Raw genomic sequence first — 26,425 nt, 5'->3', positions numbered from 1 at the left:
CCATGCGCAGGGCTGATGCGCACAAGGAGTGCGGTGTCACGCAGGGCTGTCCCCCGCGTAGGGGAGCCCCTTGCGCAAGGAGTGCACCCTGTAAGGAGAACCGCCCAGTGCGAAAGAAAAGTGCAGCCTGCCCAAGAATGGCGCCACACATGGAGAGCTAACACAAGACGATGCAACAAAAAAACAGATTCCCGGTGCCGGTGATAAGGATAGAAGTGGTCACAGAAGAACACACAGAGAATGGACACAGAGAGCAGACAACTGGGTTGGGGGTGGGAAAAATAAATAAATAAATCTTTAAAAAAAAACCAAAAAACTGACCAAAATGTAATTCATGTGATATTTAGTGGGACTTTTGTGAACCATCAGAAAGCTCTATGTCAGTGGGAACAGGGGCCAAATTATTTCTCCTGTCTACTTGGGTGGATTGGCAACCTTTGCTTCTTGACCGCAGGTTTTGGTTTTGTGGAGCTTAGTGGGAAAGAACAGCACAGCAAACCAGCGGTGTCCAGCCTGGCCTGGCATGGGCAGGAGGGGGCTGGTACTTCTTCTCAGCTTCAGAATCTGTTGTCTGGGTCACTTCCATGGCCTTGCTCAGGGTGGAAAAATCCATACCGTAAGCAGAGGAGTGTTGCTCCTTCTCACTGACAAGAAGGAAACTCTGTAACTAAGCATCTCATCACTGCATGCGCCTGCTCTTCATGGCCATTATTTCATTCATCCCTTTTATTGAGCAGCTATTGGCCCGTTACAGGCCAGAGACTAAATTCAGGGCTGGTACTATAGCCGAGAAGGACACACATCCCCGGGTGTGAATAAGTGAGACTTAGTTCCCTTCATATTCCCATTTTCTGGTATTATGTATTTTTATATTATGGGTTATGGTTTATTTCCTTCGTTTTCTCTATATCTAATTCTTATTCATTTCTTCCTTTCTATACCTCTTCCCTCCCTCCCTCCTTTCCTTTCTCCCTTCTCCTTTTCCCCTCCTTTCCTTCCTCCCATCCTCCCTCCTTCCCTTTCTTCTTTCCTTCCTTCCAATCCCTTGTATTTAGATGAGTGAATAGGATTCAGGAATCCCTAAAGGTTTAAGAAAACATAGTTAATTGGAGAACTGACTGGTGTGATCAGGAAGGACTAGTAAAAAGAAAGACTTGCTGAATGTCAAGAACTTTCATGACCATTCAACAGAATCCTTTATAGGTCATATTTGTATAGCTGCTCATATTTCAAATATTTACCAAACACTCTAAGTATATAAAACTTTGATTTTCATTTGAGTAAGGCATGCATGTTAATATATACATGAAACATTACTTTGAGTCAACAAAGAATTGCGTGTGCGAGATTTTAAAAAATATATGGTAGTGAAACCATTCCCTTTAATTAATGTTCATATACTATGAGCTGTTTATAAAAATCAATAAGGGGGGTGGATGTGGCTTAAGCGGTTGAACACTTGTTTGTTAGCACATGGGAGGTCCTGAGTTCAGTCCCTGGTGCCTCCGGAAAACAAAACAAACAACAAGCAAACAAATGAAAAAAAAAACAACTCAGAGGAGCCAGTGTGGCTCAATGGTTGAGCGCTGGCTTCCCACATACGAGGTCGGGGGTTAAATCCCCACCCCAATACCTAAAAACAAAACAAAACAAAACAAAAAAAATCAGTAAGCAATAGATATTTCAGCCTATTTTCTAGGTATGAGTGCTACCTCGAATTTTAAAGTTTTGAGCCTAAAATAAGCTCTTAACAGATGTAAAGAATACAGGTAACTGTCTCACTCTTCACCAATATCGATAGGATCTATTTGTTCTGTGAAGCATCCTTGAAAATCGACAGCGTCACATGGGTGATCGAAGGTTGCTAGAAGATGGGACATTGAATGGCATTGTCTTTGAGTAAAAATTTTCAGGTGGTTTTATAAAAAATATGTGCAAAAACCATGATAGCAGTTGATAGGAAGAATGCCCAAATTAAGGATTCTCTCAAAGGAATTGAGAATTAGGAATTCTTTCAAAGAGAGGCTCCCAAGTCAAATAATTTTAGGAATCCTCATGTACTATATCTCTTTTCCAGTATTATACTGAAAACAGACACCTTAAGAGTTCAGAGAAGTCCTACACTGACAGAATCAGTAGCTAGGACAGAAAGCTAGAGGGTCTTTGTAATGAGTTCTACCCAAATTAACCACATGACTACATTGGAAATATTTCTATTGTATTGTATTGATACAGAGCAGAAAAGAAGTGCTAAGAAGATCTGAAGCTCCTTGAAAGGGTTTGAGATGCCAAGTTAATTTGGACAGATTAACTTTTTGGTCTTTATATTGTTTTCATTCCATTCATTTATTCAATATTTGTCCTCTGATGAAGAAGTTGGGGCATAAAAGGACTAAATTGTGAGTCTTTCCTATAATAAACACATGCCAATGCCATTTTATGCCCCTCAGTAGCAGTAAAAAAAATAGTGGGGGGGGGCAATAAAAATGAGCAAGACTTCTATTTAGGAACAAGGAAATTTTATCAGAGTTTCCATTCCTCTGTATATTTTGGGTTTTTTGTTTGTTTGTTTGTTTCAAATCTCTCATGCCTTATCTCACCTGTTTAGGAAACTAACAGCTTAAATAAATGATCATAAATATTTTTAGGAAACTAACAGCTTAAATAAATGGTCATAAATATTTAAAAAGTCGTTAAAAGCCAAATCATCAGGCTATAAATTTATAGCTCAACTATGTCTTTGTAATTTTCAGGCTATGGTAACAAATGGTTAATTTTTAACCTGTAAAAACAGGTCGGTCTACTTAAGGTTGATGAGTATTTTCATTTCCTGCGTGTGCCATAACGTATTACATCAGCAACTCATTCTCCACAGTTCCAGAGGGCAGAAGTCCAAAATTGAGGGGTCTGCAGGACCACTCTCTTTATGAGCTCTAGGGGAAATTCCTCCTTGCCTCTTTCAGATTCTGGGGGCTCCAAGCATTGCTTGGCTTGTGGCCACGTCACTCCATCTTGGCCTCCATCGCTGCATGACTCTCTCTTCTCCACTCTGTGTCAGCTCCTCTTCTGTCCCCTAAATGCACATCTCATCTTCTCCCTGTCTTCTCTTGGGCCTCCATCGCTGCATGACTCTCTCTTCTCCACTCTGTGTCAGCTCCTCTTCTGTCCCCTAAATGCACATCTCATCTTCTCCCTGTCTTCTCTTGGGCCTCCATCGCTGCATGACTCTCTCTTCTCCACTCTGTGTCAGCTCCTCTTCTGTCCCCTAAATGCACAACTATCTCATCTTCTCCCTGTCTTCTCTTGGATCTAGGGTCCCGCTGGTTAATCCAGGATGTTGTTAACTAAATTACAGTGAAGAACCACACACACACACACATGCTTTTCCAAATAACATCACCTGCAAGGTACCAGGTATTAGGACATGGAAATTTGTTTTAAAGGTCGCCATTCAACTAAGACCAATGGGAAAAGAGACATGTTGCCCAAAAAGAGGATGATGGGGTTTCCCACAGATCTTTGGGAAAGGAAGCCTGCCTCTCCTAGGAGAGGCTTTTCATGGTGTTTATGTCCCAGGTTTGATTTGTAGCTGCAAAAGAAGAGGGAACTATATAGATGTGTTGTAAATTTACCCGTGAGTCAAGGTTATGCTTTGGGAACCTCAGACCATTACTTGTAATGGATATCCTTTGGGAATCAGAGTCATTGAAAAGTAGACAAGACATTCTGAATATAACCAATTTTTAAAAAGCACAAAACAAGAACCTTGCTCTTGATTTATCATTGCCTGGTGCCACACAGGGCTGAGGGATGAATTCTATCACCGGAGGGGGGTCAGGAGCAGACATTTCTTGCTGCATAAAACAGTAAAGCAGACCTGGGGCCAGGAAGAAAACAAAACCAGTAGATGCAAGTTAAGTAACAGTTAAACTCAGAGAGAGAGAAATGTAAAGGAGGAAAACAGGAACAGACAAACAGAAAGTGAGAGAAATCTGAATTAGTTGGAGCTTAAAACAAAGCACACAATCAACAAACTCGGTGAAAGAATCGGTGAGCCCGTGAGTCATAGAGTAGGTGGATTATCTCAGGAAAGCTCAGAAAAACAACAGTGGCAAAAAAGAATGCAGGGGAATCATATAACTTGGATAAATATTGTCTCAGCCAACACTATTCTCTCACAGACTCAGTTTATAACGGAAGCTAAATAGAAGAACATTTGGAGGATAAAATACTATTTCACACATTGCTTGACTTAATATTTGTGTGAAGGTGTTTTATGACGATTCAGCCTATCCCGATAATTTCACAAAAGTCATGTGCCCTGAATGTAGGTTTTACTATATTGATTACAAAGTTTCCCTTTGAGGAATAACCACTGTAAAAGGGTCCTATAATCTACGGAAATTACATAGATAGATATGTGTATTAATTTGACAATAAAGTATGTTTTGGTATTTAACCCAGGTGCATCCAAATTGCTAGAAAATTATTTAGTTCTATACTTTCCCAACATTTATCTGGACTGTCGTAGATTGAATTATGTACCCAAATTAATTAAGTAATTAAATTTTCTCGGAGATAGGGGGATTAAGACCAGGACCTTGTACATGGGAATCAAGCACTCATCCACTGAGCTTACACCTGCTCCCCTGTACCCGAATTTAGATGTCTTTTTTTAAAAATCCTATCCACATTTTTTTAAAGATCTATTTTTATTTCTCCCTCCCCCACCCCCCATTGTTTGTGCTTGCTCTGTCTACTCATTGTCTGCTCATCCTCCTTCTAGGAAGCACCAGGAGCCGAACCCAGGATCTCCCACATGGGAGGGAAGGGCCCAATCTCTTGAGCCACCTTTGTCCCCTGCTTGTTGTGCCTCTCATTATGTTTTCCTCCTTGTAGACAGGTTCTTAATCTTGATCTGCTGCTCTTTACCCATGAACCCATTGTAAATAGGACCTCTTGAAGATGTGCATTTTAGTTTGGCTGTGGCCTAACCAAATGAGGGTGAGCCTTCATCCAGATTCCTGAGAGCCTTTATTAGCAGAAGTAATCCAGACGCAGTCAGAGAAAACTGCAGAGAGGAGCTGGAAGCCAAAGTCGTGGCATCTGGGAGAGGAAGGAGAGGACATTGCCTTGGGACCCAAGCCAGCGACGCAAGGAGCCCCAGGGATCCCCAGTGATCCCCAGCAGCCAGGACCAGAAGTTCAGATTTGGAGGAGAAGGCATCACCTGGCTCGACATCTCCATTTTGGACTTCTCCTGGCCAGTCCATACAGTCCAATGAAAAGTACATTCCGAAAAACCATGAGCCACTAAACTCCAATTGTTTTAGTTGTCCCGTTATGTGATATTTGTCGTAGCAGATGGGAAACTGTGAAACTTATACACACACATATCATTATATATATGTATACGCACATGTATACATAACCTACTTTTAAGTGGGAACCATTTCTTTCTAAAGATTACTCAAAGGCAATCTTTTATTTGCTTCCCCTAATCCAGGGCATCTTAACCAGGGGTCCGTGAGCTTGAACTGAAATCCAAAAGACCATTACTCTCGTGGGGACGCGTTGGTGCGGGTGTGATATATTTATGAAATAACACGCAGAGTGTGGACTTAGGAAGGGACGTGTGGTTTCACTTGACGGACAAAGGGGTCCCTGGACAAGAAAGGTTAAGAACTCCTGCTGTAATAGCCTAACAGGATCAGTAGAAAACGTTAAATGCATCCTTCATTTTGACTTAATCTTTAAACTTCTGTGGCTAAATCAGACCAGGGAATACAGAATGCTTACCCCTTCTCTTGTCCCTTAAACACACCTGTGGATGGAGAAATGACAGCAGGGAGAAAGGTGCAATCCTACGTATAAAGGCGTTCCATGCTGTTTCCCTTCTCAAAATGCTGTTTAACTTAGAGAAAACCCAGCACAGCCTGGGAGTCTCCATTGTCCCAAGAGACCCCAAGCAGAGAGGAGCTGAGCCCAAATGTCTGCATTCACACTAGGCTGGGAGCCCCGCTTTGCTGGTACTGGAAAAGCTTTCTTTCCCAAGAGGGGTTCTCTGGAGGTTGCCAGCAGAGGGACTTCCTCCTGTAGCATGTGCCCCTGAGAACTTTCCAGCTGTTCTTCTCCCCTGCATCCCTCTTGGACATCCTTCTAAAACCAACTCAGCAGAAAAACAGTTCCTCTATTCAGGTGAAGCATCGTGCTCACTATAAACCGTACAAACCTTCTGGCTATTTTAATGGGAGAGCAGGACAGGACAGAATTATTCAAGGAAAGCACATTTACATCTTCGTTTAGTCTTTTTAAAAAATTTCTCTCCCCTTGCCCCCCATTGTCTGCTCGCTGTTTGTCCATTCACTGTGTGTTCTTCTGTGCCCACTTGCATTCTTGTCAGTGGCAGCAGGAATCTGTCCCTTTTTGTTGCGTCATCTTGCTGCATCAGCTCTCCATGTGTGTGGCGCCACTCCTGGGCAGGCTGTGCTTTTTTCGCCCTGGGTGACTCTCCTTACGGGGTGCATTCCTTGCGCGTGGGGCTCCCCTACACGGGGGACACCCCTGCGTGGCACGGCACTCCTTGCATACGGCAGCACTGAGCGTGGGCCAGCTCCACATGGGTCAAGGAGGCCCTGGGTATCGAACCCTGGACCCTCAATATGGTAGGCAGACGCTCTATCAGTTGAGCCACAACCACTTCCCTTTATTTACTCTTAGCTTAGGAATATAAACATGTGCTAAATGATTATGATTTTACCTGTATTTAATTCTAAGTATAGTATGTTGACATTAATGATAGAAATTTTTAAAAAATAATGTAGAATCAAAGGTCCTCAAGACTTGAAAATAACTAAGCACTCATTTATATGCCCTCATTTACACATGAAGAAACTGAGTCAGAGAGAGAGTGGAAATGATTTATCCAAGACCACTCACCGGCTCAGTGCTTTCAAACACTCTTCATGAGATGAAGATGAAATACCTGAAATCTCAGTTAACCAATCTGGTTTTGCCATTTTAGGAGAAACACGCAAAATCAGAGTGAAAACAACAAATAGGTTAATAAAACAAAGTGCATTGTTGCGTTTTCAAAACCTACTTTTCATTATTGTGCAGGAGAAAAAAATTTAATAACTAAATCATTTTTAGAAAGAGAACTAGGGCAGAACACAACAAAAAACATCTCCAAAGTTGAAAACAGAACTTGGCACTTGGAACCCCATTTTTTCTGGGTTACTAGTAAAGCAAATCTGGTTATGCTATTTAAAATTTTTTTACCTGTATGCAAGGATCCAGTATCTTGTTTAAGTGTTCATTCCTTTCATTTATTACAACTTGCCTGTTTCAGAAATTCTTAAAAGGGGAACAAAACAATTGCCTGGGTGCTTCCTCCTTTCTACGAGATGGGAAGTTTACGTTTTCCTCTCATCTTTGCAGAAACCGGTGGATTCTCGTTCTCTGTCCCTCTATTTCCATTCCCTTGAGGTATAATCAAAAGGAAAGAAACATCCATCATCACCTAGATTAAAAGGCAGTGCAAGGAGGGGTCCTCGGGGCACAGGAGAGGTCAGAAGCCCTTGAGGGTGAATTTTCGAGCTGTGCAGAAGTCAGAAGGCAGGGCAGGAGTGCACCTACGAGGGCTGCTGTGAGCATCTTGTCAGATCAAGGGCTTTGTTTAAAGCCTGCACTTTTTAGCCGTCGACCTCCATCCAAGAGCTGGTTCAAGGAGAAGCAAAGGTCAGTATGAAAATTTGCTAATGGGTTGTGAGCTGAATGGTCTACCCCGTGTGCTGAGGGCACCTACTGCTGACCCTCAGCTTCCTGAGCCATGGACCTAGAAACCTGGGATTTGGGATGCCTTGGCTTTTATTGAGATGCCTGCTGTTTACCTGAGAGTTCAAGTTTGCCCACAGCTGGATTGTTTTGTCCTGGCTTTTGGTGCATTTTAGCATTACCTAGCGAAGAACTTTGTAGTGTAAAGCTGGGAGTCTAGGTGTCCAAGTGTCTGATACCTGGTTTTGCAGGTGCCTTAATGCAAATGAGTTGAAAAAGAATCCTTTCTTATTTCAGTGAGGTCATTTTACGATGTTAACTTTGTTGGTTTTGCTTTTACACGTGGGGTCCTTGATTCTGTAGGGATTAAAACAAGGAGCTGCTTCTCCCTTTTGGTGCAAAATTGCAGGGCAGAAGGCAAGCAGAGAAACCTCCTTGGGATAATAATATGAGCTCTTGAATTCTGACATGTTGATGAATTTTACAATGTTAAGAGTGTTTTTTTTCCCCCTAAAGAACTTTTTCTTTTGCAAAACTATTTTCATTTTTTAAAATAATGTTTTTGAATTTAGAGAAGTTGCATAAAGAATTGCAGAGTTCCAGTAAACCCTTTGCTCATCTTCCCCATCATTAATGCCTTATATTATATATACCATCAGTACATTCATGTGATCTAAACCCCACACTTTATTTGAATTTCATATTTATTCCAGATGTATTTTTTTCTGTTCCAGGTCCCAGCATTTAACTGTCGCATCTCTTTAGTTTTCCCTTCCTCTGTGACAATTACTCCATCCTTCCTTGTTTTTCTTGCCCTTGATTATTTTGACATATTTTAATAGTAGAATGTTACTCAATTGGGATTTGACTGATGTTTTCCTCATGGGGAGACTGGAATTATGAGTTTTGGGAAGGAAGGCCACTGAGGTAAAGTGCCCTTCTCATCACACCATACCAGGGGTACAAGCTATGAACAAAGCTTATCATCTGGTGAAGTTGACCTTGATCAGCTTGTCAGGTTTCTCCACTGTACAATTACATAACCCCACCCATTTCTGTAGTCTATCCTTTGGAAGCAAATCACTCCAGTACAGCTTACACTCAAGGGAAGAGCACGGGTGCAATTAAGCCATCCATGGAGTGGGGCAGCTTCATCCATTCCTTGGAATTCCTCTGTGTAGCAGTTTGATATGGTTATGAATTCCAAAAATAGATATTGGATTATGCTTGTCATCCGATCTGTACCTGGGCATGATTGAGTTATGGTGGGTGGGGACACACAGATAAAAGACATGGCAAAGGACAGACTTGGGGCTTTTAATGTTGGAGTTTTCTTGTTTGAGTTTGATGCTGAAGATTTAAGCTGGAGCCCCAGCAAGTAAGCTCACAGAGGAAAGAGAAGCCAGCCCCAGGAAGAGAGGAACCTTGAACCCAGAAGAAAAGCAAGCCCTAGGAGCGTAGGAACCCAGGAAGCCTGAACCCTCGCAGACATCCGCAGCCATCTTGCTCCAGATAGACTTTGGTGAGGGAAGTAACTTATGCTTTATGGCCTGGTATCTGTAAGCTCCTACCCCAAATAAATACCCTTTATAAAAACCAACCAATTCCCGGTATTTTGCATCAGCACTCTTTTGGCTGACGAATACAGTCTGTAAGGCAGATTTGTCCCTTCTTCCCCATGTATCTATGTATTCAGTAATTTATTTATATCAGTATGGACTCGTGAATATTTAGTTTATACTTTGGGTTACAACCCAATCCTCTCTTCCTTATTTTGTTACTTATTTTACATCGTTCATTTTGTCGCCTTTGTTTGGCCTCTAGGGAGTATTTTCATTTTGGTAGCAGATGCATGTATGTTAAAGAACAGCTAGAGGGACAGTCTCATCCAGGGTTTGGCCTGGAAAGGGGAGCTTAACTCTGGAAAGCCATGGGGTCCACAGGGACAGACATGGGTTTGCAAGTTTGACCTGGGGATCCAGTTCTGTCTTGTGTTAATCAGTCCTCCCCACCCCAGGGGCCCTGGGATATTCATTTACAAAGACACGGCATCCCTCAGGCAACCTCAGTAGGCTGGGAATCTCTATACACTGTTCTTGGCAGAGGTTGATCACATCATCCCAGGACTGTCCCGCACAGGAGACCAACTGTGTCGGGAATGAGTGGGGAAGAAATGATTCCTTCCTGCAACTCATCTTTATCCATTTCGATAAAATGGTCTCCATTGGAGAAAACATTACTGACCAGGAGACTTCCCAAGGATCCTGCTTGATAATTTGTTCCTGTATGCATATCCACGTGTCTCTTTTCACTGTCATCAATAATTTATATAGTGCTCTTATCTTCTTCACGTGACGATATATGCTGCTATATAAAACTTTAATCTACACACAGGTGGTTATCACTTGAGTCTATCTTAAGCAGCATTCTTCTTGGAATTCCAGCAACCAGTTCCGTTTTATGAATAAGTCATAGAAGTGAAGGCAGTGTGTTTCTCCTCACAGAGAGAGGGAATAAGGAGTATTATAGGAAATATAGAAGTTCTAAAAAAAAAAATGTAAAAATCAACCATCATTCCATAGGCCAGTGGCAAAAAAGAAAACCATTTTTATTCTGCCAGTCACTTTCTGAATATTTGACATGTACATAATAGCTACCTATCTCTACCTTTATCTCCATAATTGTCCATCATATCTGCATTTATATCTAGATTATATCATGTCTCTATAGATGAGATGTATCTATATCAATCCATCAGTGTCTATCTGAATCTGTTATGCTCTTTCATCTGTAAATACACTGTCTGTATCATATTTTACCTGTATTTATATCCACTTCTTTATGTATTTCTGTTTCTATCTCTACCTCTCTATATTCTTATTGTTGTTTTTTGTGTTTTTTTGGTGGTACCCGGGGCCAGGGATTGAACCTGGGACCTCACAGGTGGGAAACCGGTGCTCAACCACTGAGCCACTTTGGCTTTATCATTTGTTTATCATTTGTTTTGCTTGTTGTTTTGTTTTTGTTTTTTTGGGAGGTACTGGGACTGAACCTGGGACTGCTAGAGCCACATCTGCTCCCTATATATTCTACTCTGAACTTTGCATTTCCCACAATATTATAGAAGGAAACATTTTAGGACTGTTAAAAGTCTTCATAAGGCTTGCTTTTCATGAATATTCCCTCTCTGAGAAGACTTTGCCATAACCTACTTAACTATTCCTTTATTCTTTGGTATTTAGGGTATTTAGACATTTTGGCTCCTGTGACTTATTTTCAACCCCTTTCAAGTAAATGAGATCCACCCCTCAGCATTGTTCATCACAAAAGCATGATTAACCTTTATATATTGTCTACCATTTTTAAAAAAGATTTATTTATTTATTTATTTCTCTCCCATTCTCCCCCCACCCCGATTGTCTGTTCTCTGTCTGTTTGCTGTGTCTTCTTTGTCTGCTTCTGTTGTCAGCGGCAAAGGAATCTGTGAATCTGTGTTTCTTTTTGTTATGTCATCTTGTTGTGTCAGCTCTCCGTGTCTGCAGCGCCATTCCTGGGCAGGCTGCACTTTCTTTCGCACTGGGCAGCTCTTTTTACGGGGCGCACTCCTTGCGCATGGGGCTTCCCTACGCGGGGGACACCCCTGTGTGGCAGGGCACTCCTTGCGTGCATCAGCACTGCGCGTGGGCCAGCTCCACATGGGTCAAGGAGGCCCGGGGTTTGAACCTTGGACCTCCCATGTGGTAGGCGGATGCCCTAACTACTGGGCCAAATCCGCTGCATGGTCTACCATTTTTAAGCTGCTGTTTTGATTTGTATACTTTTTTGTATTGTATTTTATTTATTTATTTAGTAGCTACTGGGGATTGAACCCAGGACCTCTTACATGCTACACCCACTTCCCTTTTTATTGTGTGATTTTGTTTTGTACTTTCTTAAACTTCTGCATGGGATTGAAATCTTATGGAATATTTTACTGTAGAAGATTTAAAATCTATACAAACATAAGTAAACCAGGATAAGGAATCCAGGTATCCATCACTCCACAGTTATGAATGCATGGCCTGCCCTTTCACCTTCGATGTCACACAATTTCCTTGTGTTTTATTCCTATAGAGCATCATTGAGTTCCTATATGCTCTAAAGGAAATCTTGTTTTCCATAGAGTCACCATAGCCTTCCCTCATGTAAACATATCAACAGTAATTCCTCAATATCATCAACTATACAATCCTAAATGCCCAAATGAATTTTTTTTATACTATAGGTTTTAATATCCAGACTATATAAAGAAATAATTTCAACTCAACTATTTTAAAAAAACATTTAAAAATAGGCAAAAGACTTTAATACATATCTCTCTAAAAAAGATATACAAATGGCTAAAATGCTTATGAAAACATCCTCAACATCACTGGCTTATTGTAAAATGCAAATCAAAATAACATTATGATACCATTGCACTTCCACTGGAATGGTTATTATTTAAAAAAACACTCAGAATATTGTAAGTGTTGGAGAGAATATGGATAAATAGGGACACTCATTCATAGCTTTTGGGAATGTAAAATTCTTCACTTTGGCAGTTCCTAAGAAAGCTAAGTATAGAATTACCATAAGACCTGCATTCCTGCTATTAGGTATATACCAAAAATAATTGAATGCAGAGACTCAAACAGATATTTACACACTGATGTTCATTGTGGCATTATTCACAAATGTTGAAAGATTAAAGACAAATCTGTACAAATGAATTTTTATATACTTTGTGAACTCAAAAAGGTCCACACATTGATCTCTTTCTAAATTTCTTTTAATTAATATTTGCACTCCATCCTATTTTATTCATGCAAATTACTGTTGAAGAAACTACTGTTTCTTTTTATCCTATGGGAAAGAAATTGTAGAATCAGCAAAATACTGTGCTCAAGAATTTTAAAAGGGTGGTGAGTGTTGAGCATTTTCCATCACATTCAGGGTACCAACTTCTTAGGGGTAAAGTGCTCATGAATATTGAATATTTCCCATCACGTTCAGGGTACCAACTCTTTGGGGGCAAAGTGCTGTTCCCAGAGGAAAGATGGCTAAATGTGAAAGCCAACAGAGTTCTGGTACTTTGCATCAGCACCCCTTTGACTGATTAGTACAATAGGCAACTATTTTAAAGTGCACAGAGTACTCTGCTAATTTAATCTTTATTAAAGATTGATAAGTATTAATGTATTACTTATTGGCTTTTATAAAGGGTATTTATTTGAGGTAGAAGCTTACAGTCAGAAGGCCATAAAGAGTCCAATTCAAGGTACCATAAGAGGTACATTCTCCCCCAAAGTAATTGGCCATGTGTAGAAGCAAGATGGCGGACAATGTTTGCAAGGATTCAGCCTTCCGTCTTTCTCTTGAGGCTCTGTGGTCCCAGCTTCTTCCAATCTCAGCTGCAGGCTGGAGGGCTTGTTTCTTTCCAGGCTCAGCTGCTCTGGTTTCTTCATGAGGTCACCTGTAGACAATGAAGCGAATGGCTCATCTCTTTCCAGGGCCCCGGATCAAGTTCTCTCCTCTGCCATTTCTGTGGAGCTCTCTCTATAATTGTGTATCTTTTCCCATGTTCTTGATTGAGTGTCCATTTACATAGTCCACCAAGGGAGAGGAGACTCAATCCTTCACGCCCTCATGTCATGGTCAAATCAAAGCCCTAATCTTGATTTAATCAAGTAAATGTAAAGCCTTTGAATTTAAATTAGTCAAAGGGTATCATGCCCAGAGGAACAGACCAGTTTATAAACATATCTATATCTCTTTTTGGAATTCATAAATGCTATCAAACTGCCACTCCTATCCTACTGGATCTGGTAGAGATGTGCTCCATTTTAAGAAGTGTGTGTTTGTGTGGTGTTGTATGCTTAAGAAAGCTAACCTTCTATAACATAGATTATGAATATTGACCTGATTAAGTAGAGCATCATCTCCTACAAAAGGATTTGATACAGATTTTTTTGAAACAAGTGAGTTTTCTGTAGTATTTGAAAGGTGATTTGATTTACTGGGATGTTTTGCAGGAATACACCTGTCTCAGAAAACCAGATTATTCTACCTTGGCATGATTGACATCTTCGTTGTGCCCCATGCATTGTGGAACTTTGATTTGCATCTCTGGCCTCTACCCAATGGACATCAACCAGTAGAAACCCCCCCACCCCCAGTTGTGACACCCTAAAATGTCTCCAGATATTGCCAGATGTCCCTGTGGTTAAGGGGCAGCATCTGTGCCAGTTGAGACCCACGGTGATAAAGCAAGATGCACCTAGGCCAGGTTTTACACAGTGAGTTCTACTAGCCTGGTCATGTACGCTTGGCATGACCAGAGAAAGTTGGAAAACTGTGCAATGAGAGGTAATAAGTCCATTATTTTAGAAGCTCTTCTGTTGTAACGAGAATTGTCTTTATGAACTATACCTACCGAATTGAGAATTAGCTTGAAGTTTGGGGAGAGTCTTTAACGTGCACTTTGTCCAAAAGGAAAATGGAGTTGATTTATGTAAGTGATAGCTTAAGAGAAATAAAAAGAGAAACTAAATTTGATAAGTATCTTTCAGACAAAAGTGCAAAACGCAGTGCAGCGAGCTTATCTAAAATTGGGCGAAATCTTGTTGCAAATGAAAGTGCAGTAAATGGAAAAACAGCATTTGAACATTTGATGTGCAGAATGTGATTTACAGTTCTACAGATGTGAACAAATTGGTGAGAGCTGTCACTTATTTAGAAGTTATTAACATCAATGGAAACACTCAAAACGTGCTGTGCAGAAAATTAAATTTATGACTCACTGAAAACTGTGTTAGATTTTCTGAACTGTTACATTGATTAAAATTAGATTACCCAACAAAAATAGATGTGGTAAAATTCTGTGAGTGAACACAAGATGAATTTATATGGAAAATATGTTTTTAAGTTATGTTTTATTAACCTCAGAGACTCTAAATTCATATCACCAACCCCAAAGAATGCAATGTAAGATTTATCTGAAGTGACTTCCTAATAGATTATTTTGTATTATTTTTTAATATTGAAAATAATTGACATATTTATATTTTCATGATAACGGGATGTATGCAAAAACAAATAATTTTATTCAGATGGTAATAAAATAGCAATAAGCCCTGGTTTATTTGAAGTGGCAACTTCAACCATATTTGAAGTTTTTAAAAGTCTAAAAGCATATTATGAACTAGTTAATGAGCTTAATTCTGTAAAATTGGATTGTGGAGGTGTGTGCTTTTTCTATATACATTTCTTTATTATTTATGTTTGCTACAGTGTTTTTTTATTATTTTGATTAAAAGTTCACAACTATAAATGTTTTTCTTTTCAACATTTCAAAAATGTTTGTTATACTTTTGAAATATTGATACCATGGCTAGCTGATGGAATAGGTTTAAAATACATTTTTGTTCTAGAAGAAAACCAGTAAATAAGCTGAGCTCCTGAAACACATAAGAGAAAAGAAAGAGCCAATTTGTTATATAATTATCTTATCATACCCAGAGTCAAATGTATGTTTCCTAGTTGCTCCCAAGTACAGTTTGGCTGCAGTTGTCCTCCTATTTATGGAGGATGTATTTTGAAGGTGAATTATGCAGATGGCATATATTTCCTCCTCCTTCATCAATTGGATACAAATGTGTAGAAGTGGCAAGGTAGATTTTTATGATGATGAAATACCTGGTTGAAGATAAACACATTCGCTCAGTCACCCAGATTTTCTATCTTCACAATAACATGTTGCAAATAAGTGTGTGATGTGTGTGTGGCGGTGGTGGGGTGGAAGATAGATAGATAGATAGATAGATAGATAGATAGATAGATAGATAGATAGATAGATAGATAGATAGATAGATATAATGATAGATGATAGATAAATAGATATAGATAGATGATAGATATAGAATATACATAGATGATAGAGATAGATAAGTAGATAGATAAAGGTAGATGATAGATGGATAGTAGATAGTTGATAGGTAGGTAGGTAGATGATAGGTGGATAAAGATGGATAGATGATGATAGAGATAGATTGATAGATATAGGTAGATGCTAGATGGTAGATATTGATAGATGATAGATAGGTAAATGGTAGATAGATGATAGGTAGGTAGATGGATATAGATGGATAGATGATGATAAAGATAGATAGATAGATAGATAGATAGATAGATAGATAGATAGATAGATAGAGGTAGATGATAGATGCTAGATATTGATCATAGGTAGATAGATGATAGATAAATGGTAGACAGATGATAGGTAGGTAGGTAGATCGATGGATAGATGATGATAGAGATAAATTGGTAGGTTGATAGATACAGGTAGATGCTAGATATTGATATTGATAGATGATAGATAGGTAGGTAGATGGATATAGATGGATAGATGATAGAGATAGATATAGATAGATAGATGATAGATAGATAGAGGTAGATGCTAGATGCTAGATATTGATAGATGATAGGTAGATAGATGATAGATAAATGGTAGACATGATAGGTAGGTAGGTAGACCGATGGATAGATGATGATAGACATACATAGAGGTTGATAGATATAGGTAGATAGATGACAGATGATATTGATAGATAGATATAAATAGATAGATATAGGTAGATGATAGATGATAGGGTGGATAGATAGATGATGGATAGATAGATAGATAGATAGATAGATAGACAAACACACAGAAGGCTGGAAGTTTCTTGTTCTGTGTCTCTCCAGGTTTAACATTTTAGAGATCGAAGGGAACATGCAGTGAGTGTCACCCTCTCATTCTATGAACACCCTGGATGCAGCTGTCGCAGGGCGCTCACACCCTGGACGCAGCTGTCACAGGGCGTTCACACCGTGTGCGGCCAGTCCCCAGCCCTGCACACGCGGGCTCAGCCGGACCCTGTTTCTCGGGTCCATCTCAGCCCTGAGAATGAGGCTGTCCATTGTCTCTCCCAGTTCTGCCGATGTGAGGGATCTCAATGCCCAGTCTACTGCATCAGCCTCTTGGAGTGGGGTGGGGATCCCATTTTTAATTGCAGTCCTTTGAAGGGAAACCCCAGGGGGTTTCCTTCCCCTCAACCAGAAGGTGAGCAGGTGGGGCCAGTTCTAATGTTTTAGGAGTGGAACGAGCATCCTGGCCAGCAGGGTTCTTGACCTCCAACACTGCTCTTTTTTTTTTTTTTGGTCTTTATTTATTTTTTTAATGTTACATTCAAAAAAATAATGAGGTCCCCATATACCCCCCGCCCCCTCACCTCGCTCCTTCCCCCATAACAACAACCTCCTCAATCATCATGAGACACTGCTCTTGACCTCTAACACTGCTCCTTTGAAACCGTGATTAGAATGAAAAAGAGCTGCCTACATTTGCTGAATAAACTTTACTGTGGTCGGGTTAAGTGTTGGTAAAGAGGAGGTTTGTGCGTAGAAATGGTGTGATTTAAAACCATTCATAACAGCACAGCGTGGCAAATACATTAGAAATTCTAAATGGTGTTCAAATTAAACTTGGGGAGGGGTAAGATTTATAATCTGTCATCATCCCCTTCTGTTTTCTTCTGTGTTTGTCTGTTAGGACACATGAACTGCCAAGTGGCTCTCTTCAGCTTAGTTCCGATACCTAATTCATGAATTGAAACAGGTATGCCAAGGAAGAAACCCTGGGTATTTGTCCCTGGGTAAGGACAAGGTAACGGGAAGTCCAGATAGACCTGCTCCTTTCTTAACCTTGAGGAGCTGTTTCTCCATCTTCAGATAAATTATTAAGTCAGTCCTTTCTAACCTCAAAATCAGTGTGGAGGTTCAGACCTTTTGATACTCAGTCCAACGTTGAATGTGTTGAGTGCAGTTGCTAAGCACACACTAGGTTGCCCAGTGTGGGGGACGATGCTGATGGTGGTGCCAGTTCCCCCCTCTCTTGGAGTCCCGGGGTGCTGGAAGATAAAGACATTGACCCAACAATAACAAGGATGCATCATAAAGTAGAGCATCACTAATGGAGCGAGTGTGGCCACCAGAGCACGCGGCACTAATTGAACGTGAGAGTTCCTAAAAGATCATGCCCTATAGAGTTGGGATCCTAGAGAATGACCTTGAGAATGACCTGAAAGATGGGAGGGAGTGGGGACAACCTAAAGAAGTGTTGGTGCAGAGGAGAGGAGGGGGATGCCCTCGTGAGGGGAGACTTGGGCAGATTGGAAGGATGAAAGCCACTGAAAAGGATGGGATTCGCAGCTGATGATGAAAACGTTCATTGATGTGGCTCAATGGAGAAAAATGACTTCTGGTTTCCTGATTTGCCCAGTTGCCGAACTCAAATCCATGGATAAAAGGAGCATATACATGCATCCATTTCATTTCTGATTTTCTCAGGATATTTCTGTTGCGAAGGTTGATAGAATCCTTAGTCTTCATTTCTTTGGAATCAGACCTTCTAGTGCCATATTGCTCAACCTTGAGAAGACACCCAAATCTCCAGGGGGGATTTCAAATCACAGACTGCTGGGCTCCACCCCAGAAATGCCTGCATCAGCAAGTCTAAGCTGGGCCCCTGCCAACTGTCCAGCAAATCTGCTCCTCCACCAGGGACCACACTGAGCTAACGCAGATTCCGGTTACATTTCCACAAGTGAAGTGTTTAAGTTTTGACCTCCCCACTCAGTTGATTTCTGGAACTGGACGTTCAGGTGGTGATTTAAATAACTCTGGGTCTCCCAGTTTGCTTTTGGCTTTCAGACTTGGTCTGCTCATTTACAGGTTAACTTCACGTCTTCAGACTCCCGGTCAGCACAGGCCAGTGCATATTTATCCGGCGTCTGCCATGTGCTGTGGACTGTGAGAAATGCTAAGGATGATAATAACAACCATAAAAACTCATTGATATGTTAGACGACATTTATTCCTCCATGGTCTCCAACTGCCTGGGTCATAATTCAGAACACTAGACAACCTGAAGGCAGCAGATTGTTCCCATTTCAGCAAGCAAAGGCACATTCTGTCTCCAATTCAGGTATGAAAATTCCAGGCTGCATGGAGTGAAGTAATGTTTCCTTCAGGTACTGAGAAACCATGAACACTGCACCATTGATTCATTTGTTTAATAGACACGTGTTGGCATCTTATTTTGAGAGGATCACCAGGAATAGTAAAAATCTAACTCCTGATCCCATAGAGATCACAGTTGCAGTAAGGAAGACAAAAGATGGACGAAAATATCATTACGACAAGTACACACATCATACATTCCATAGGAGGGTAGGAACAAATGTCGGGGTATTAGACTTTTTCTACTTGTATACCGTAGGGAGATACATTAGTTATCTACTGCTGCATATTGACTTAGCCCACAACTTAATTTAAAACTGGATGCTTTTATAATCTTGTGTATTGTCTTTGAGTCAGGAACGAGAGAGTGGCTTAGCTGGAGGTTTGAGCTCAGGTTCTCTCACAGCACTGCAGTCAAGCTGTAGAATGGTATTTCAGTTGGTCGAAAGGATCGGAGAATCTGCTTTCAAGCTCACTCACGGGGCTGTTGGAAGGAGGTGCACATTCTTTGCCAAATGGGCCTCTCCATGGGGCTTGTCAAAGAACAATGACACCTGCTTACCCCAGGATAAGTGACGAGAGAGAAAGAGAAGAAGAGAGAGGACGAGATCATGCAAGAAGAAGCCACCACCTGTAAAAATTTGGATCTTGGAGGTGATACACTATAATTTCTGCTTCTGCAGTCAAACAGAGCAAAGCTTGCAAAATGTAGGTGGGCGAATCCATGTCCATCTGTTGGCAGTGGATACAGTGGAGGTGGAGGACAATGGAGGTGTAGGGGTAGCAGGCATGAGGGCCCTGTTGGCCTGGGATTAAATCTAGTGGTGGATTCATTTAGGGTTGGGGAAATGGGGAAGGTATGACGCTCCAGAGAAGAACTGGAAAGATGGAATTGAAGGGACCTGGAAACCACCGGATAGAAAATAAGACAGTGAAGTAACTGTCACAGGGTGGGGTTATATTTGGGTAGCTCGGTTAAGGGACGAGCAAGGGTTCTAAATGTCAGTGGGGGTTGACATAGATGCTGCAGAGATCCATGAGATTGGCAGCCATGCGGTTATTATGTTGGCGATTATGAGATAGTTGACGGACTTCGAGAAATTCTTTGTCAATTCTATGTATTCCATCTTCTGAAGTTTGTTTTTATTGTTTCTGAAACTGGCTTGAAATATTCATAACTAAGTTCATCTCTCATTCTAATCAGCTTTCCCCAAATCTCTGTCCAGACAGAGAACCTAATGAGCAGAAAACTCATATTAGGAAGCATTTCTTTTTTCACTCCCACTTCCTTTCCACTTTTGTTTCAAACAGTGCCCTGGGAAGGACAACCTGACCCTACACTCTGCTAATTCTCCTTCTACTGCCTTTCTTTGCCTTTAATTAAGTTTTCGGACTCCCTGCTCCTCCTACCTCTTCCCTTCTGGCTGCTTCCTAAAACTCAGCCTCAGGCTACTTCTGTTCCTTCCACATGATCCTCTATGACCTTGAATCTACTCTCGGTTTACGATCACTTCAACTCTGGAGAGACCCTCTCATCTCTACTTTCTGCTCTAATTTCTCAAGCAACGTCTGCCCTGCCCCTATAGCTGCCATTTGAATACTTTTGCCTGCAGGCTCTACCTACAAGTGTCAACAACCCCACCATCCTAAATTTCCTTAGATTTGTACCCAACTCGGAGAGACTGTGAGAGAAGGAGGCCTTTGATCATTTAACTGACTTATGCAGGGCATGGGTGGGTTTTCACTTACCTAAGGGAAGAAGAGTCTTCCTTGGTCATTCAGTCTGGCATTGAACTATTGTGGTAGCTTGAATTATGTACCTTGATCGATTTTTTAAAGATTATTTATTCCCACCCTGCCCCTGTTGTCTGCTTTCTGTGTCAACTCGCTGTGTGTTCTTCTGTGCCTGCTTACACCCTCGGCACCAGGAAACTGCATCTCTTTTTTGTTGCATCATCTTGCTGTGTCAGCTCCCCGTGTGTGCGGTGTCACTCCTGGGCGGGCTGTGCTTTTTTCACATGGGGCGGTTCTCCTTGTAGGGTGTGCTCCTTGTGTGTGGGGCACCCTTGTGTGGCACTGCACTCCTGGTGTGCAGTAGCTCTGTGCATGGGCCAGCTCCCCACATGGGTCAGGAGGTCCTAGGGATCAAAGCCTGGATCCTCCCATATGGAAAATCGATGCTCTATCAGCTGAGCCATGTCCGCTTCCCGAGACAAGATCTTAATTCAAATCTGCATTCCTGTGGGTATGGACCCGTTGTAAATAAGACCTCTTAAAGATGTAATACTAGTTAAGGATGGTGCAGTTATATGAGTGGGCCTTAATGCCAATACCTGGAGTCCTTTTTAAGCAGATGAAATTCAGAAAAAGTCAGAGAAAGCCATGGGGATTAGCTGAAAGCCAGAAGTCAGTGGAAACCAGAAGAGAAAGGAGAGGACAGCACCATACCACTCAAAGCATGAGAAGGAACTCCAAGGATTGCCAGCAGCAGCACCAGAATGCAGTAGATTTGGGGGAGAAAGCCCTGCCGGGCTGATGCCTTGACCTTGGACTTCTCCTAGCTGCAAAACCATGAGCCAATAAATTCCCCTGGTTTAGACCTAACCTTTATGTGGTCATAGCAGCCTGGCAAAACTGAGACAACTATCATGTTTCACTGCAATGTATTGATTGCTCAAATACACTTAGGTTATTCATTTTTATTTTTTTAAAGATTTAAAAATTTTTTTTATTTATTTCTCTTCCCTTCCTTGCCCCCTCCCCAGTTGTCTGCTCTCTATATCCATTCGCTGAGTGTTCTTCTGTGTCCACCTGTATTCTTGTCAGCAGTACTGGGAATCTGTGTCTCTTTGTTGCGTCACCTTGCTGCATCAGCGCTCCATGTGTGTGGTGCCATTCCTGGTCTGCACTATTTTCGCGCTGGGCAGCTCTCCTCATGGGGAGCACTTGTTGCGCATGGGGCTCCCCTATGTGGGAGACACCCCTGCGTGGCACAGCACTCCTTGCGTGCATCAGCACTGCACGTGGGCCAGCTCATCATATAGGTCAGGAGGCCCTGGGTTTGAACCCTGGACCTCCCATGTTGTAGGCAGATGCTCTATCCATTGAGCCAAATCCACTTTCCAGGTTATTCATTTTTAAATGTCTATTTTTTTAAAAAAAATATTTGTCAGTATTCAAATCCCTAGAATTTTTGTGATTTTTTAAAACATTTTTCTGTATTTAGATTTTTAAAGGCGTTATCATAGAAAAAAACTTTGCCAAAGTGCTAATCCTGATCCATTCCTACAAAATTTATAGTGATAAATTTCAGGAATGTGAAGGATTTTAGAGTTTAATCATTTAAAGTGTTTTGTCAGGGATGTGGATGTGGCTCAGGCAATTGAGCTCACACCTACCACATGGGAGGTCCTGGGTTCAGTTCCCAGTGTCTCCTGGAAAAGATGAGCAAGACAGTGAGCTGGCATGACAGGCAGGTATGGTGACCCGACACAACAAGATGGTGCAACAGGGAGACACAAAGAGGAAAGACAATGGAAAACACAACAAAGCAGGTTGCTGAGGTAGTTCAAGTGATTGAGTACCTCTCTCCCACATGGGAGGTCCCAGGTTTGGTTCCTGGGGAGAAGATGAGCAGACAGAGAACACACAGCAAATGGACACAGAGAGCAGACAGTGTACAAAAACAACAAGGTGGGGAGAGAAATAAATAAATCTTTAAAAAAATAAAGTATTTCATCAATCTGCCATGCAGTTTTGTTTATTTTCACAGTTTGCTGCATGGATGGGTCTACATGCTTATTAATTTTGTTATAATGATTTTGGTCAAAACGGATAGTATGGTCAAGGAATGAATTGCTTGACACTTCAACAGAATTGTGAGATGTGTTGAGGTGAAGAGAACCGTGTGAAGTGGAATCTGTATTTATTCATTCTTTATAAATTCCAAATAGAAATGTTTTCTCTTCCATGTCATTTTTCTTTTAACTTCATAATGCTAAAAAAGAAACAGTTAGAACATTTTACTCAAAAGTTGGGAGCAAATCCAAGTCAGAAGTAGTAGTTTTATTAAGTATGCAACTTTTGAAAATGGGTACATTTTTAAGATTATTTTATTTGGTGGAGAAAGATTTGGCTTCAATAAATGAGGGTGCACATTTAGATGGCTTGGTTTAAATATGTGGAAATACACACAACCACACTGAAACCTACAGATAGGTTTCCTCTCATCTAAGTATGCCTTTTGGATGTCACAACCGAAGAAACCTGTCAAAATCAAAGCCATCACTCCTGTTTTCCCACTGGAAATTTTATAGGTCACTGTGACTCAAAGGAAAGCAAAATAAATAATGAACCTCCACAGGAATTTTCTTTTTCATGGTAAAAATCTGTTCTGAAATAGCTTTAGATTTTTAAAGTACCTTTCATTTTCCTGATTTCTGTAAGTCTGGATGCAGCTCTTATTACAGCACGCTGGTCTGTGATCACGGCACAGCCTTCCTAAGGTTCCAGTAGCTCTGGTGCCATTTCCTCCACCAGCCTTTCCAGAGGTCCCATTCTTACAAACACAGCCATGCTTTCCCTTGTCTTTTGGTTCCAGCTCCCATGCCACCTCCTGAGGTCTTCTCAGAGCTGTCCCTTCCTTGAGCCTGGCATGGTGCATGCTTGCATCTCCTCACCCATACCTTTGTAAGAATTTGCTTTAGTGGTGCTCTCCCCTTAAAGCCTACAGGTTGCCGGAGGGAATGGATGATATCAAATTCACCTTTGGAAGCTCTTCCCTATCCTTGCTTCTCATTCTTGGTCTGTGTTTAGCACATACTTATGAAATGGAATAACTTAGAGATTTCTAGACAATATGTAGTAGAAGTTATTTTGATGAAAGGGAATAAAATCATATAGTATCTCTTTTTTTTTAAGATTTACTTTTTATTTATTTCTCTCCCCTTCCCCTCCCCTCCCCTCCATTGTCTGCTCTCTGTGTCCATTCTCTGTGTGTTCTTCTGTGTCCGCTTGTATTCTTGTCATCAGCACCGGGAATCTATGTGTCTCCTTTTGTTGCACCATCTTGCTGCGTCAGCTCTTCTGTGTGTGCAGTGCCACTCCTGTCCCGGCTGCTCTTTTTTGCATGTGGGGTGGCTCTCCTTGTGGGGTGCACTCCTTGTGTGTGGGGCTTCCCTATGCTGGGGACACCCCTGCATGGCACAGCACTCCTTGTGTGCATCAGCACTGCATGTGGGCCAGCTTACCACACGGGTCAGGAGGCCCTGGGTTTGAACCCTGGACCTCCCGTGTGGTAGGCAAATGCTCTATCAGTTGAGCCAAATTTGCTTCCCTCGTAGGGTACCTTAATTAAAAAGAGACACATCATTGTCATCCTATATGGAAATATTTATGTGCTTATACCTTAAATCTTAGGTATCTTGCTGACCTACTTTCCAAGGCAAGTTGGAATGGCTGTGATCATCTCTTTGGACTCCAAAATCTTCAGTTGCAAAGATGAAATTCTATGGAGAGGCTTATTTGAGACATTATCATAGTGTGGAATATATCATTCTTAGCTTCAGCATCTGATATTCCTCAAAAGGTGTGTATGCTTTGATTAATGAATGCTCTGTACCCTGAGGTACCATTAAAATGATATATAAGATTTTTATGGTCACCTTTTCAGTTTAGTACTTCATAAATATTGGTTTAATAAGTCCATTCCCCTCATTAGTCCAACTGGATTATTTAAAGCCTATCATCACACATGATATATGTTTTTTAAAGTATATGCTTTTATATTTAAATCAATAACTTATTTATTACATATATTGTAGTACTTTACAAATGATATGTATATGGCGGGAGATAGTTTTTATATGAAACATTAGGTTATAAATATGGTTTCCTATAGATTTAAAGATAATAAGCCATTGTGATCATATTCATCTGTCTTCTCAATAATAGGTCAGTAATTCCCAATTCAATAGTAAAATCAAGGATTATTTTTAATTTAGAGTTTGTATACTTTAACTTTGGAAACATCAACTGCATGACTGTTCTCATAATTTCTGTGCAAATACACATAATAAGGCTTGATCTAATTATTTACATCATTGTGGCCCATAGTAATTCATCAGCAGTGAACAAATGAGCAGAGAGAAGGTGATTATTTTAACAAAGGAGCTTGAGGATGATGTGGTTTTACTTCCAAATGGCATAACACAGGTAGAATGAAGAGCCACCACCTTTTGACGACTCTACAGTGGCTGTGGGTTCCTAACTCAAAAGCTTTCTGAGAAAATGTTAGGTTGTGAGTTCACAACAAAGAGAAACAAATTAAGAAGGGGAAAAAAAAAAAGTATTTAGAAAGTAGTCTGTGAATGTATTTAACTTGCATGGTAAGAAAGTTAATTTAGTCTCTGCTGAGGATAGCAACCAGAGTTCTTGAGCCGGCCATAGGCAGGCATAGGACTATTCCACCCCTAGAGTAGGAAAATGAGAATTCACTTTTCCCAGGGAGGCAAGTGTGGGTAACAGAGTTCTTTCCCAGTAGCATAATAAGTAGGCAGTACTCCTACACATCAAATACTATAGGGAGTATTTCCTCCCTTCAGATTTTAGAAATACCAGGATTGAAAATAAAGGAGACATATGTAAATAGGATCTGCATTTCCATCTCACTTGTGAACCTAATACATACCTGTGTGTAAAAAATTCAAGCAAGCTAGGAAACAAACATATGTGTCACAGTAATGTAAGACTAGCACTAGGACACACTATGTTGCGTGTAAGACAACTCTATACTTTTCTGTGCATTATTTTTGGTAAATCTCAACCTGCTCTAAAATAAAATAAAAATAAAATTTATTATTTAAAAAAATCTTCAAACCTAAAATGATTTAAGGAAATGTGTTGTTTTACTTTAGCATAAGAAATGAGTATGGGCAGTAAGATGCGGTATATGCTAAACTTTTTCCTGGAAGTTAATTTTGGTAATTCCAGTGAGCGTGAGCCGAGGTATGACCCTGTCCGGCACAATGGAGAGAGCACCAGTTTTAGGGCCATCGTATTAATAATGCAGTGTTAGAATAGCTGCCATGAATTGAGCATTTGCTGTGTGCACTCGTGCATTAGGAGGCCGTCTTAGGTAGTGATATTAAAGAACTCTTTTTTTCCACTGATACTTTTTGTCCCTGATAAAAATCCTTTTATCAGGGACAAAATCCCCACTGTGTGGGGATTGAGGGATATAGGAGAGAACTGAGGCTCCCCTCCCACCAGGGCAGTTGTAGCAGTGGGGAAGGAAGCCAAACCTCGTTTGAGTCCTGGCTCCAATTTTTATACCTCTGTGGCTTAGTTCTCTCAACAAATCATGGTAATACTCACCCGTAGGTTTATTGACAAGATAAAAAGGCTTAGTATATACAAAGTGCTCTGTGTGTTGCATGCTGACACACTATATGCCTATTACCTGTAATAATTATCATGTCTGTTTAGATGGAGAAGCCACTTGATCCTGTGAAAAGTGTGTGTTCTCTGGAGCCCAGACCGACTCGGTTAGGTCTGACTCCTTGGCCCCACAG

At 40.9% G+C, this 26,425-nt stretch overlaps 1 protein-coding gene across 2 annotated transcripts in view; it reads left to right on the top strand.

The window, feature by feature from the left end:
* Nucleotides 1–26,425, top strand: part of LOC139436191 (neuroligin-4, X-linked) — a 353,424-nt gene that overhangs the window by 8,112 nt on the left and 318,887 nt on the right. For both annotated transcript variants that reach the window (XM_071213275.1, XM_071213274.1), the window contains exon 2: nt 24,273–24,441. The gene's annotated coding sequence lies outside the window, so the exon portion shown is untranslated. The remainder of the gene's footprint in view (nt 1–24,272; nt 24,442–26,425) is intronic.

This window comes from Dasypus novemcinctus, chromosome X (genome assembly GCF_030445035.2).
Source record: "Dasypus novemcinctus isolate mDasNov1 chromosome X, mDasNov1.1.hap2, whole genome shotgun sequence".
Classification (NCBI taxonomy): Eukaryota; Metazoa; Chordata; class Mammalia; order Cingulata; family Dasypodidae; genus Dasypus; species Dasypus novemcinctus.
The sequence above is the reverse complement of the archived record's forward strand: the minus strand, read 5'-3'. Positions and strand labels throughout refer to the sequence as shown.